The sequence below is a fragment of the Halictus rubicundus genome, chromosome 5 (genome assembly GCF_050948215.1).
Source record: "Halictus rubicundus isolate RS-2024b chromosome 5, iyHalRubi1_principal, whole genome shotgun sequence".
NCBI lineage: Eukaryota > Metazoa > Arthropoda > Insecta > Hymenoptera > Halictidae > Halictus > Halictus rubicundus.
Genome location: NC_135153.1, coordinates 13,301,384 through 13,314,753, shown reverse-complemented (window position 1 = coordinate 13,314,753; position 13,370 = coordinate 13,301,384). Strand labels below are relative to the sequence as shown.

At 46.4% G+C, this 13,370-nt stretch overlaps 1 protein-coding gene across 2 annotated transcripts in view; it reads left to right on the top strand.

Annotated features, from left to right (window-relative positions):
* The window catches only part of Chi (LIM domain-binding protein 2 Chi), a 195,062-nt gene that overhangs the window by 71,366 nt on the left and 110,326 nt on the right, over nt 1-13,370 (top strand). The window lies entirely within an intron of this gene.

The window sequence follows — 13,370 nt, the reverse complement described above, 5'->3', positions numbered from 1 at the left end:
GAAGAAGAAGAAGAAGAAGAAGAGGCAGAAGGGTGGGAGAAGCAGAGAAAAAAAAATCAGACGGGAAGCACGCCGCAGCATCGAAGATTGCTCCGCGGAAAGTTTCTCCTTTGCTTTTCGCTCCACTTTTGGCCCCGAGATCATTCCCCGGCCGAGTTCGAAAGTGGCTGGAACTTTTTTACGAGCCACCGCGACGTCCACTAGACGACGTCTTCCCTTTGATAACCCGGCCACGATGTTTTCTAATTATTCCCCGTCTAATTACGTTTGGCCGCGGCCGAAACACGAGAGCCGACAAGGAGGAGCCGAGGATTCCGCTGGCTGAATGGCTCCGCCTCGAACCGGAAGAGCAACCAGCTCCAACCGTGCTCTTCGATTAAACGTCTTGAACCTTCGAAATGTAAACAGAACAGTAAAATGGATCACTTATTTTTTTTTTTGTATTCCAAAAATATATAAAATTTGAGAACAGCTTCATTGACGAATCTGATTAGCATCGTTGCGTTCTCCAATGAACATGTTCCGAACCTTCGTCATGTCCCTAGAACAATAAAATTGAGGATCTTCACCCTCTATTTGAAAAATACCAAAATTCAAGTGCTAATTTCATAAGGAGGGTTGTTGACTACGGGTGCTTTTAATCGCGATCGCAGGCTCCTCAGTTTCCTGATCCTAAGATCTCCAATGAACATAATTTTGCGGCGTTTATCATCCAAGCCTTGGCGACATATATCGAGAAATCAGTGTACATCCTTGTCACGTTCATCTGCTATCGTCCTGTTGTACCCAGAACGACAAAATTGACGAATTGCAAAACAAATGCAAAGTAGACGGGAGATCACCTAAGCGTGTTCCAGTCACGTTGAAGCAGTCTTCTCGCGAGAAGGTCGAGCGACCATGTAAACGGCGATTCCTCTCGTGCCGCGGAATCGTTCGAGATACCATCTGCGAAATTTAGTTTTCATTTTCTGCGCCGCCGAGCGGAGGACGATCGGCCAAGGAATAAACCGGCCCAGATTAATATCGAGATTAATCTCGCGTTCTCCACGGCACTATTTTTCCATCCCCGCGCGAACCCTTTATCGCGAAACTAACGCTAAATGAGCGGTCGCGAGCTCGCGTTTCGAGATCAATCGGTGCTCGAAATTTCACACACACGATTTTCCTAACATTTCCACCCGCGAGAACTTTCACCGAGATTACATCGGCGCACGCCTGGGGTCTTTCGTGACCCTGGTAATTTGTTCTTGATATTGATTCTTGGTGGGAGTAATTCCTTTAACTTTTCAAGCATACTGTCTTTTATGACCGAACATGTTACCCATTTTCTTGTTATAAAACAGCTACAAAAAGTAGTACGTCAAGTTTTAAGGTCTCGTTGTAAAGGGGAAGCTTCAATCTTCAAGTTCGTGGGAGATTCGTTCCCGAAAAAAATTTTCCCATCTTTTCAAGGACGTTCCAATTTCTAGCATTTTCAAGCATACTGTCTTTTAAGGCCGAACATGCTTCCCATTTTCTTGTTATAAAACAGCTAAAAAAAATCGTACGTCAAATTTTAAGGTCTCGTTGGGAAGAGTGAGCTTCAATCTTCAAGTTCGTGGGAGATTCATTCCCGAAAAAAATTTTCCAATGTTTTTAGAGATGTTCTAATTTCTAGCATTTTCAAGCATACTGTCTTTTACGACCGAACATGCTCTCCATTTTCTTGTTGCAAAACAGCTAAAAAAAAATCATACATCAACTTTTAGGGTCTCGTTGTAAAGGGGAAGCTTCAGTCTTCAAGTTCGTGGTAGATTCGGTCCAGAAAATAATGTTCCAATATTTTCAGAATCGTTCCAATTTCGAGATAATGTCGGAAGAAAACGAATGTTGGATCGCAAAACTAAAAGTTCCAGGCTTAACTAGAACAGTCGAAATGCGCACAATCTTCGGAAAATCGAATATTCGGTGTACCGGTACTGTTTGGAGGCACCGTTTGCAAGGAAGAAAGTGTCGAAGGCGGTGAACCAGGCCGAGACGGGTAAATACCCCGTTGATATTTCCTGGTGGCTGCGGCTGAAATCGCGGGCCGTCGTTCCGTTATGTTTATGATAAAAACATTCCTCGTCGGTGCCCCCGTCGAGTGGTCTCTGTCGTGTCCGCATCCTTTTAATGATCCCCGTGGAGTGGGCGTTCGTCTCTCTCTCTCTCTCGAGAGAGAGAACAGCTTCGCGTGCCGTCGACGGTGTATCGTCATCGTGACGTTTAATTATTTCGATTTTCGCGGCTTTGTCTCGCGGTCCTCGAGCGGCGCCTCTGTCACATCGATTATTTCGCCGGTCGTCCAGGCGGAAGCTCGCGACGCGAGAGTTTTCTGTTCGCGGGGGGGGGGGGGGGAAAAAGGCGAAACTTTTTCGCACCCCGTCATCCGGCATCGATTCTCCCCCCGTTCCCCTCGATACCCTCGATACCGCGAGTTCGTCTACACGGGCTCCTTTTGTCGCGAAATTAGCCGGGGAATCGGCGTAACGATGCTTTACACCGATGACTCTTTAATTGCTTTCTGGTCCGGGAACGGTGCTCGTTGATTTATCGATTTCATAAGATCGAATCGCTACCGCCGAGCACGGGAACCCGGGAACGCCGAGAACATCGAGAGCCCGTACAGATATTAATTAGTCCAGTTTATCGAGCCACCGATTGGCACTTCCGATTATGAAAATGTTGCGGAGTAATTGGCGAACGGGATCGGCGAGCCAAGGAATTTTCTTTGTGTTCGATTCCCTACCTGGCGGGGAGACAGTTTTTCCAAAATCGCGCGAAACAATTCCCCTTTCTTTCTCGTTCTTTCTCCCTTCCCCTGGACGATTCCGCTACTTGAAACCGATGGCAATCGTCCTCTCGAGAGGGGGTGGGGGGTGGGAGGAGGCGAGAAGCAAAAGCAACAGAGAGAGGCGAGACTGTCCGCGAAAGCGGATCGACACTCGACGAAAAGTGTCGAGAGCCACTCCTGGGGATCCAAATCCTCCGATCATCTTGCCGCGTACCCTTTGATCCGTCCACTCGATCGTCCACCCCACCCGTCGCGAACCGTCTGATGCCGGGAAGAACCCGTTGCACACCCTCTCTTTTAATTACTCTGATTTCTTTTTTCTTTTCTTTTTTAACGCGTTCCGGTTTCGCGCACGGCGTCGCGAGAGAAAGAGGTGTACTTGTCGCAGGGTAGCGCCCGCTAAACCGATATCTTTCAGCATCACGGACTCTTTGAAGTGTATCGACTCGGGGGACTACCCCAACTACGGGTGTATCGTTGCGGCTTTTAATTACGCGCCAATTAATTAACACACCGCGCCCGCCGTTTCTTTTTTCCTCCACAGTTCTCTCTCTTTTCTCTCTCGCCGTCTCTTTCTCCCTCTTTCTATCGTCCCTCTCTTCCGTACCACCTACTCACCCCCTCCGTTCGTTCGTTCTTCTTCTTCTTCTTCTTCTTCTTCGTCTTCTATCTTTTTTCCCCTCCCCTCCCCTTCCCCCGTTCTTTCTCTTTCATTTAGCCGGACGTAGCCACGCGGAGCCATTAGAGGCTCTAACGCGGCCACCGTCGGCCACCCTTTCCCTCGGTGTCGAGTTATCTCGTTGAGAAATTAACCGCGAATTAACGCTGTTTTACCGCATAATTAGATGACCCCCAAAGATTGCCCCTTCAGCCGCGACCGACCGTTCCCACCGCCGGGTATTCACAGCGAACCGTGCCACGTGGTCTGTTCTACTCCATTTTTGGAGACGAGACGCGAGAATTAGGCTTCGTCTGTCTGCGAGCTGCCGGAACTGCTGCAGACTGATCATGTTCCCCAATGAACAAGGTTTTAACACGTTGACTGCGCCAACAACGTTGATGGTGCCAACATGAATTTTTTATTATGCGATGTCGGTCACCGGTGGCCCCCACGGTGCTGCAGTTAAGCCGAGTGAAGGTCACCGGTGACCCCCACAGCGCTGCAGCCAAGTCGAGTGCCGGTCACCGGTGACCCCCACGGCAGTCAACCTGTTAAACACAGGTTCTACTGAAAATGATAAAATTGTCGATCCACTATTTCTGTTTCGAAAATATGAACGGAGAAAGACTGCGGGTGCTTATCAGAATTTTTTAAGAAAAGGTTTTTTGACGGGTAGAATAACCAAGCGTAAACCATGTGGTCGCTAATGACCTCGCCGTTAACGCGACCACGCTAAAATAAACTGAAAATAAAAAAAAAAAAAGAATTGTTGACGAAATAATCGCCGGTAGATCTTAGCACTCGAATGACGTCACTAAAAATTGCTGTATTATTGTTCAAAATATTTTTTACACTATTAAATTCGTTTGTATTCTATAAATTACTAAACATTTCGGTATCGTGCGACTAAATTGCACCATTTTCTTGACCGGAAGAAATGTTACCAACCTAGCCTCAGAATGACCAAGCATCAGGAGAAAATTCGTCAGTGTCCCCGATCATCGTCGGAGAAGCCGCGCGGCGTCCTGATGACAGCGAACGTTGTATCCCAACGAATTCGGATTGGTAGCCGGTGTCGTCAAAGGAGTTTGCAGATAGTTGCTGGTTAGATCGGGGCCGATTGGGTAACCGCTAAGTATATCGAGCTTAGAGTACTTGAGGAGGCAGCCTGTACAGGCGCGTGACGCTTGTTTGCTCAATGACGCCGGGCTACCGAGGCGTTTGCGGATCTACAGGTGACCGTGTTGGTCGCCGACCCTCATCTTAGCAAATTAATTGGGTTTTTGGGCCGTTACCGGAGGGGTCGCTTCTGGACGGAGAAAGAGACACCGAGAGAGAACGAGAAGAAGAGAGAGAGGGAGAGAGAGAGACCACCCCCCGGCAAGGGTGGAATAGAAATCCGTCTTGGCCCGCTTGCGCTCTCCCGCTCCGCTTCTTCCCCGTTGCAGAGCGAGTTCAAACGACGCGTGACAAATCCCGCGAAGCACGCGTAATACGCATGTCGAATACAGAGACGGGGCCAGCTCTCTTCAGGGGCTCGTATCCACGCCTCCAGTGTTCCGGTACAAGATTACTTATCGGCCGCGACAGGATACTCTACTTTAAAAGAAGCCACTCTCGGTCCCCCCCTCCCCCCTCTCGCCCGTGTCCCGAACCGCTACGGCCTGATCGATGATTATCAGCGTAATGGCGAGACTCTTCGGCGACGCGAGGATTACAAGATGTCAGCCCCCGGCCATCCAGTTAGCACCGCGCGCGAAAATTTCACTTTTCGCCAACGCGTCGCCAATGGCGACTCGACACGCGCATTATTGTTATTGACTGTTAACAAGCCGCTTATCGGAAACGTATCGCCGCGATTCCCGATTACTGCGGGTCTGCTCAGAGAATGATGGCCCACTTTCTTTTTGTAATCGTTGTACGTTCAATCAGGACAGTCTGCGTCACCGTTCTGTGACTGTTTTTGACGGAATTGTTTAGGCGAGAACATTTTCTAGTTCGTTTTTCAGTGGGTCTAATATGTATATATATGTATATTTCTTAATGTACACTTTACTTACCGACAATTTTTTAATAGTCTTTTTAGAATAAGAATTTTAGGTTAAGAATTTCTCGATAAATTGTTCGAAAGCGTCAGCTTCCGTTTTAAAATTAAATTTTTAAAGTTTATATAATGTAACGATTTCGTCTGAAATTATTATTTGAAAGAATCTTATTGAGCTTTTTTTGCATACAGCTCAGTCATTAACGCTAGGTGTACGGAGCATTAAAAGTGGCCAGTTTGGTTTATTTTATAAAAATATCACGAATATATTCAGCCAGCTTTTTAGCAGCTTTTACCATAATATATGTTTCAAGGAACAAATGTGTTAAGTAACTTTTCTATAAATGCATTTTTACAATCACAACACAGTGATTGTGTATGTCGCCATGGATGATAAACGTCGCGGAATTATCCCCACTACCGCGGGGTATACCCCGTGAGGGGCCACCGAAGCTCGAGAGACTTGGGTAAACATAACACGGCTCGGGTATGTCACCTGGACGATACATGAAGCTGGCAAGACCCGTCTTGTTGACATATATCGAGAATTCACTGTAAATTAACACGTTGACTGCCATGTCACCCATATGTGGGTGACGGATTTGTTTGTCGAGCCTTTAAAATGAATTTTTACGTTAATATATTCATTGTACCAAACTTGATTAGGATCTATGAAATGCAAGAAAGTTGGAGGACTACTCAATATCATACATTTAAAATTTTTCCATTTTTATTTCATTAAATAACTTACTTTGATTCTATAGAGTTTTTGAGGTTTCTAGTTGGACAGCCAAAGTGTTAAAGAACGTAGAACTCGTCATCTAGTGTTAAAAAAACCATCTTTCAAAGAATTTTCCCAAAACCATGAAGAATATTCAAAACGATCGACCTGGTACATAGACACATCGACGAATCTCTTTCCAAACAACAATCCTAAATCCCTGAAATGTCCAGAAGCTTGAACGATCCCAAATCGATGGGGGATGCACGAAGCCTCCGCGACCCAGAATCCCGCGCAAGGACTCACCCCTCGACCTCGCCAAGATGTAGCACAGCCCTCCTGGAAATCTTGATCCGAGGGGTCCAGGTCCAGCATCATCGAGCGTTCAACGCGATTAACTTACCGATGAACCTGCGTGTGTATACGCGCCGGTCGCTCGGCCTCTCGTAGAGTGAGTTCTCAGCCTCCTGAGCGTTTCTTCGGCTGGTTCTCTCTCCGTCCCTCTCCTCTGCGTTTCTCGGTCTGGCCGTTTCTTTCCGTGGCTCGGTCGCGAGCCCGCCCCTCCCCCCGGCCCTGTTCTGGCTCACCGTGGTGGCAACGAGCGAGTTCGAACCGTGAGCCGAGTCGAGGAACCCTCTCCGACCGGAGCACGGAGGAAGGAAGAAAGAAAGAAAGAAAGAAAGAAAGAAAGAAAGAACGAACGAAGCCGGTGAGCAAATGCTCTCTTCTCTCTCTCTCCTCCTCTCGTTCCTCGGTCTCCCTCCTCCCTCGGTTCCCTCTTCGCTCCTCTACCCCGGCGTCGATCTCTCCGCGTCTTTTTCCCTCCCTTTTTCAGCTGCCTGCCCCCGGTGTTTCTTCGTTTTTTCCGTTCCCTCTCTCCTCTCTCTCTCTCTCTCTCCCCCTCCCCCTACCCCTTTCTACCGGGGGTCAACGTACAGGCGCTCGCGCGGCGTGACCGAAATCACACACACGCTCGTTGCGAACCCGCTCGACTGTGACTCGCTTCTTCGTCTTTATTTGGCCTCTAATTGTTCCTTCTTGCGCGACGCCCGACGGTCTGCTCGCCTGCTTGCTTGCTTGCCTGCTTGCTTGCTTGCTTGCTTGCTTGCTTGCCTGCCTCCTTGCCTGCGTAGCTGCCTGGCTTGCCTGGCCGACCTGGCGGCGGCTGCCCGTTTGCCTGCTCGCCCCCTCTCTCTCTTTCTATATTTCCGTGCCCTTCGTCCCGTTACCCCCCTCGGAAACCCCGACGAACTTTCGAACAGTCACCTGAGAAGATTCCTGACCGGACCCACCGACGTCACGTACCTGTGCCTGCCGGGGAAAACTCGCGTCCGTCGAGTTCGCTCCCGTGGACCGAGCACGACGGTCTCGGTTAGGCCGTGGATCCAGCATTTTTCTAGGCTACCGAGTGACCGGACACCGGATTTCGATCGATCGCACCTGAGCTACGCAGTCTACTCGAACTGTTGCCTCGGTTAGGCTCTGCGGGGGATGTCCTTCCGATGAAGTTCGCGGGGATGTTAATCGAAGGGGATGAACTGTTTGTGGATCCTAGGGACAGGTGCAACCGTCTAGACTCTCTGGTGGCTAAATATTAATAACAACGGAATAGAAGTTTGTATTTAAGTTCGGAGGTACTTGGCACAAGTTTCACCGAAACTACAAGGGGTTGAATCTCGATCGGCTAGCCCCAAGAAGAAGACTCCTCGAGCAAGATAATTGCAAGGATGGCTGGTGATTTTCTGAGGGAACAAGTCCTAGGCTGAAATAGAAACTATCTCTTTTGTAGGAAATCAGGGTGGTTTCTCGCGAAAGTTTGTATAAATTCGATGACTGCTAGAGCTGTTTATGGGTCTCCAGGTTGTTCTACAGCGATACGTTGAAGTTTCCCACCACGAACCAACCCTTCTGCGCAGGGACATTGTAATTTCCGCAATTGTTCAGATGTTCCAGCAGCTAATACGCAGATCAGGTCAATCTAGAGTAAGACAATTGGAAAAATCCTACGATCCCCATCGCCTCTCTGTAAATTGTAGCTAAATCTAAATGAGCAGCAACACTTTCTACAAAAAATCAATACGCTTCTCTGCAGGGGTTTCTCTGGACACCATGGATTTTTCCACCATCCCAAGGAAAAATTTGGAGGAAAAATTAAAAAATGAATATTTGGTATTTAATCGGTTAACATCTCTCCAAACCCTACTGCAATTTAAACCAGTAGCACCCCTTAACGTGGAAAACCTCTGAGACAGAGCTAGCCTAAGAACCAGGCTGCTCATTCTCAATCGGAACAACGGCAAACCTACCGCTATCCGCCATCTCGCCTCGCCTAGCAAGAACAAGTGTGTCTCGAAGACAGCTCTAACCCCTTAAATAAGAAATCAGCGATTAAAGATAGACACCGAAGACGTTGACCGCATCCCAACAAGCCTCAACCCAGTCCGGGTGAAAAACCCGTGGCTCCTGTCTCCGGAACCAAGGATCACGTCCGCCGGGCTAACCCGTTCCCAGTCTCCCTCGCGACAATCCGCGCATCCCCCTCGGGGCCAATTAGCCCCACCATCGCGCAGAGAAGCACCGAGAGCATCGTCGTCGGTGCCATCGGTCGCTTCCGGCCGCGATAGTGGTTTCTGATCGGTGCCAACAACCTGGGCTACGTTTCGTCAGCAGCGACCGCTGCTCGGACAATGCTTTGAGGATCGGCTGTTGGGCCCTGGCCACGCTTACCTGCCCAAAAGGAGGGGCGGCGGACGGGAAAAGGGGCCCGGGAGTGTCGCAGCGAGCAGATTAATGGTCTCAGGGAATTCTTGGTAGTCTATCCAGGGACCGGACTGCCTGACTGACCCCCTCCCGCCCCCCTGCGCTTCTGCCCCGGTGCCAGAAGGTCGTGCCACGTCGTGTAGACCAGAAACGCACCACCCACGTGTAGGAAATTTCGTGGACGCCTTCGGAACCTTCCCCCACCTCGAAGTCTCATTTTATTGGGACCCCGAAGAAGCACAAACGGATTGTAAATCCGTTGCACTGTTGTCTCGAAAATACTCCGCCCGTTGTATTTAATGCCTAACCTACCTGTAGGAAATTTTGCGGACCCCATAAGAACCTCCTTTTACAAGTCTCGACCGTTTTATCAAAATCCTCAAGCACTTCCGAGAAATGAACCGGGAAATTCGAAAAATTATTCCAGATATTCAGGAACTTTGCGGATACGTAGGTACGAACTACGCGATTTTTGCTGTGCAAACTCACTATGAGGGGGTGAAATCGACACCTGAAGATTCGGTTATTTTTCGATTTCTTCCTAATTATATGAATTATTGAAAAATTTTTCACCAGGCGATAGTCCCCATTAAAGGGAACAATTTTTCTCCGGAAATTTGTTTCCTATTTCTCATAGTATGTGAGATATAACATAAAATGAAGTCCTTTCACCCCCCTCAGAGTAAATTTGGGCAACAAAAAAGAATTGCGTAATACTACGTATGCACTACGTATCCCCAAAATTTCATAATTTTGTTAATTTTCTGGTACGGAATCATTAACAAGACATGATCTCGGAATCATTAACAAGACATATTTCTTATATACTACTGTACAAATATCATTTGTAATGTAAAATTGCCTAGAAAAAGAAAATGTCGTTGATACTTTCCGCCAGCTGAATATCAACAACAACGGAACCAAATTTTATTTCCGTTTGTAGCAACTTGCCGCAAGCTTGGCTCAAAGTTCCGCTACAAGGGATTGATAGAATCTCAATCAGTTAAACTGAAGAAGAAGCAGAAGAAGAAGAAGGTTCCTCGAGCAACTCGTTGTTTCTCTCGAGCGACGAAAATCGTGTTCGGTGTATCTAGGTCAACTTTTCCTGTCCAGGCAGGAGGGGAAATGACGGATCCTTTGTTTCCACGGAAAACTGTATTATTTGCCGGGGAAAACAAGACGACGCCGACTCGCCGCGTCGAACTGTCCGAAAGGGGGGAGGGGGGGCACGGGGCATAGAAACTTAGTTATTTTCCGTTAAACGTCCGGGGGTACCTGGAATTTCCAGCGCTTTGTAAACGGTCGCCTTGCGGCCTCCCCGGTACTCGGACAATGATACCTCTTGTCTCAAACTCTACCTGCGTGCCGAGTACCGAGTTACCTGAGACTCTGTCCTGCTCCTTAGGCCGCGGTTAGGGCCTCGTTATTAGCTTTGTACCGTTTCCAACCTGTTCCATGCGCTCTCTCGACAATCTGGAGTAGCTTCGCTCGGGGAAAAGAATTTCGGGCTCGTGCACACGCTCCGGTAGGTGTGCATAGGTGCGATCACAGGTGTGAACGATACCCGAAATTTTCATTCGAATCGGAATCGATCATTTCCTGGAGGGAAATTTAAATCGGATATTTCGATCTTTTCGGGAGAAATAATTTTCTAAAATTATTAACCTTTTGTACACTAGGCTGCTTCCTCTGAGGCGCCACTAAAAATCATAAGTCGAAATAATTCCTGCAGGGCTAAAATGTTAAATTCTTTGGGTTTAACAGGCAATTTTTTCTCTCCTATTTCAGTTTCCTGGAGGAAAATTTAATTCTGATAATGTCTCGATCATTCCGGGAGAAATAATTTTCTATAATTGTTAACCTTTTGTACACTAGAATGCCCCCTCTGAGGCACCACTAAAAATTATGAGTCAAAATAATTCCTGCCAAAATGTTAAATTCTTTCACAGATAATTTTGTGTCTCCTATTTCAGTTCTTATTTAAATCACAATACGAAAATACGCCTAAGCAAAAGACTTGCTTCATCTCATATCTGTTTAAAAATTCGAGTGCAGCGTCTCCCAAAAATGGGCGGTGTTATTTGCCGAGATTTGTAAATTAATTTTTGTTGGCCGAGTACATTCAGTATCATACATCTAAATTTTTCAATTTTTATTTCGTTACATGTACGTTTTGTTTCGTTACTTTGATTTCATGGAACTTTTGAGGCTGCAGTCACCATATTTTTTAATATTGGTTCATATATTATTTTGTAAATTCAATACCGCCCCAACGGACTAACACAACGTTCAACGTGTTGATGAATGACTCGTTCACCAAATGTATATGTAAATTACATATTTCTCTTACTTCAGGGTACAAGGGCCCTCTCGCCCACTGACAGAGGATGTCTCCTCGAGTTTTAATTAGTCACAAATAACCAGTAATTCGCAATTCGTAAAATCGGTAATCAGATTACAGTAGGACCTCCGATTTCAGCTCGGAGTGTAAATCCCGCGGTGTAGAATTACGAACGTAATATTGTAGCTCATGTACCAGCGATTAGTTCCATGGGGGGAAAAAAAAAGAAACGATTTTTCCAACGGTTCTCCTTGCAGACGCTCCGATTTTCCCGCGGAGAGGATCCGTCCCTTTTTCCCTGTCGCTCTCATTTTTCTTCATCCGTTTAATCTAGTATCCGAGCGCGGCGCGGCGAGACCGTAGAATATTTCCTTACCAGCTCGGAACGATACCCAGTCGATTACTTTTTAATCCTAAATTACTTCTGCGGTAATCCAGTTATTAAGTCGACGCGGCGGCCGTGGCCTTTTCGAAACTAGATTTACGAAAAAATGGTCCCGCGGAAAGCCCACGAATCCGCCGGAGGATTCGCGAATTTACGGTCGCCCCTTGAATAATTCCGTTTCAAGCGCGAGTTCGCTCTTTTCTGTTCCGCTGATGTTCATTGTGATGTTCGCGCTGAATTTTCGGATTTCCGGGTCGTCGATCCCGAAAGTCCCGCAAAATCAAAGCTATTCTAACAGAGTCGATTTTTGAAACTTAAATCTTATCACTGGGGGATTTGACGCGTTTACGACAAAAATTCAAATGCAAAACAGGGAAAAGATATATAAAATTTAAGAACGCTATTATACTATTTTTAGTACGTTGAAATCTTGAAAGATGAAAGATGAAATGAATATTGAAAGAAATAAGTATCTATGTAGCTCCTATATATTGCAATTAATATTGACACATTTTATTTCGTATAAAAATCGTTAAAGTATTTCGTTATAATTGTCGTTAAAATCATTATGAAAATAAATATCTATGTGGCTACTATATCTTGCAATTAATATAGACAAATTTTATTTCGTATAAAAATCGTTAAAGTATTGCGTTATAATTGTCGTTAAAATCATTAAGAAAATAAATATCTATGTGGCTCCTATATCTTGCAATTAATATAGACAAATTTTATTTCGTATAAAAATCGTTAAAGTATTGCGTTATAATTGTCGTTAAAATCATTAAGAAAATAAATATCTATGTGGCTACTATATCTTGCAATTAATATAGACAAATTTTATTTCGTATAAAAGTCGTTAAAGCATTGCGCTAAAATGGTTAAGAAAAGAAATAAATATCTACGTAGCTCCTACATCCTGCAATTAATACGGAAAAGTTTTACTAATTATATGTGCTTGAATAAAGAAATCTGTTCGATCGTTTCAAGGGTTTTTAGATTTTCAATAACAGTAAAATAGGAAAACCGGTCGTATAACGACGGCAGGATTAAAAATCGATGTGTTCCTGCACCTAGTTATAGATTAATATCTTCCCGGTGTGACCGACGTGGAATTTAACGCGTCAATTGCCGTAAAAATGGCGGCCCGCTAGAGGAACGGTGTCCGGGGCTTGCTGATCGTTTTCGCACGCGCCGCGCGTCAGGCTGTGAGACCATTCTTCTTCATCAGGCCGCACAAACGCGGCCGACTTGACCCCGAACGCGATAAATCGGATTTCTGGGCTTCCGTGATCTCAACGGAATCAATCCCAGTCCTGGGTCCCGGTTCCTCGTCGATTCGGAAAGTGAAACTTCGCCGAAGATACGGCTACCTCTGTCGACCGGTCGTTTGCCAAACAGAATCGACCACTTTCGGTCCCCTCGTCGGTCTCTCTCTCTCTCTCTCTCTCTCTCTCTCTCTCTCTCTGTCTCTCTCTCTCAGCGTCTCCGATTGTTTCCTCGCGAGCTCATCGTTTAATGAATAGACTACTGATAGACGGGACTCGGAACTTCGGCTACGGTTGTAATTGAGTGTTGCGAAACGAGTTTTTCGACGCTACGGGAAAGTACCTGAAGTTCCAGGTAACGTGATTAACCCCCTAAAA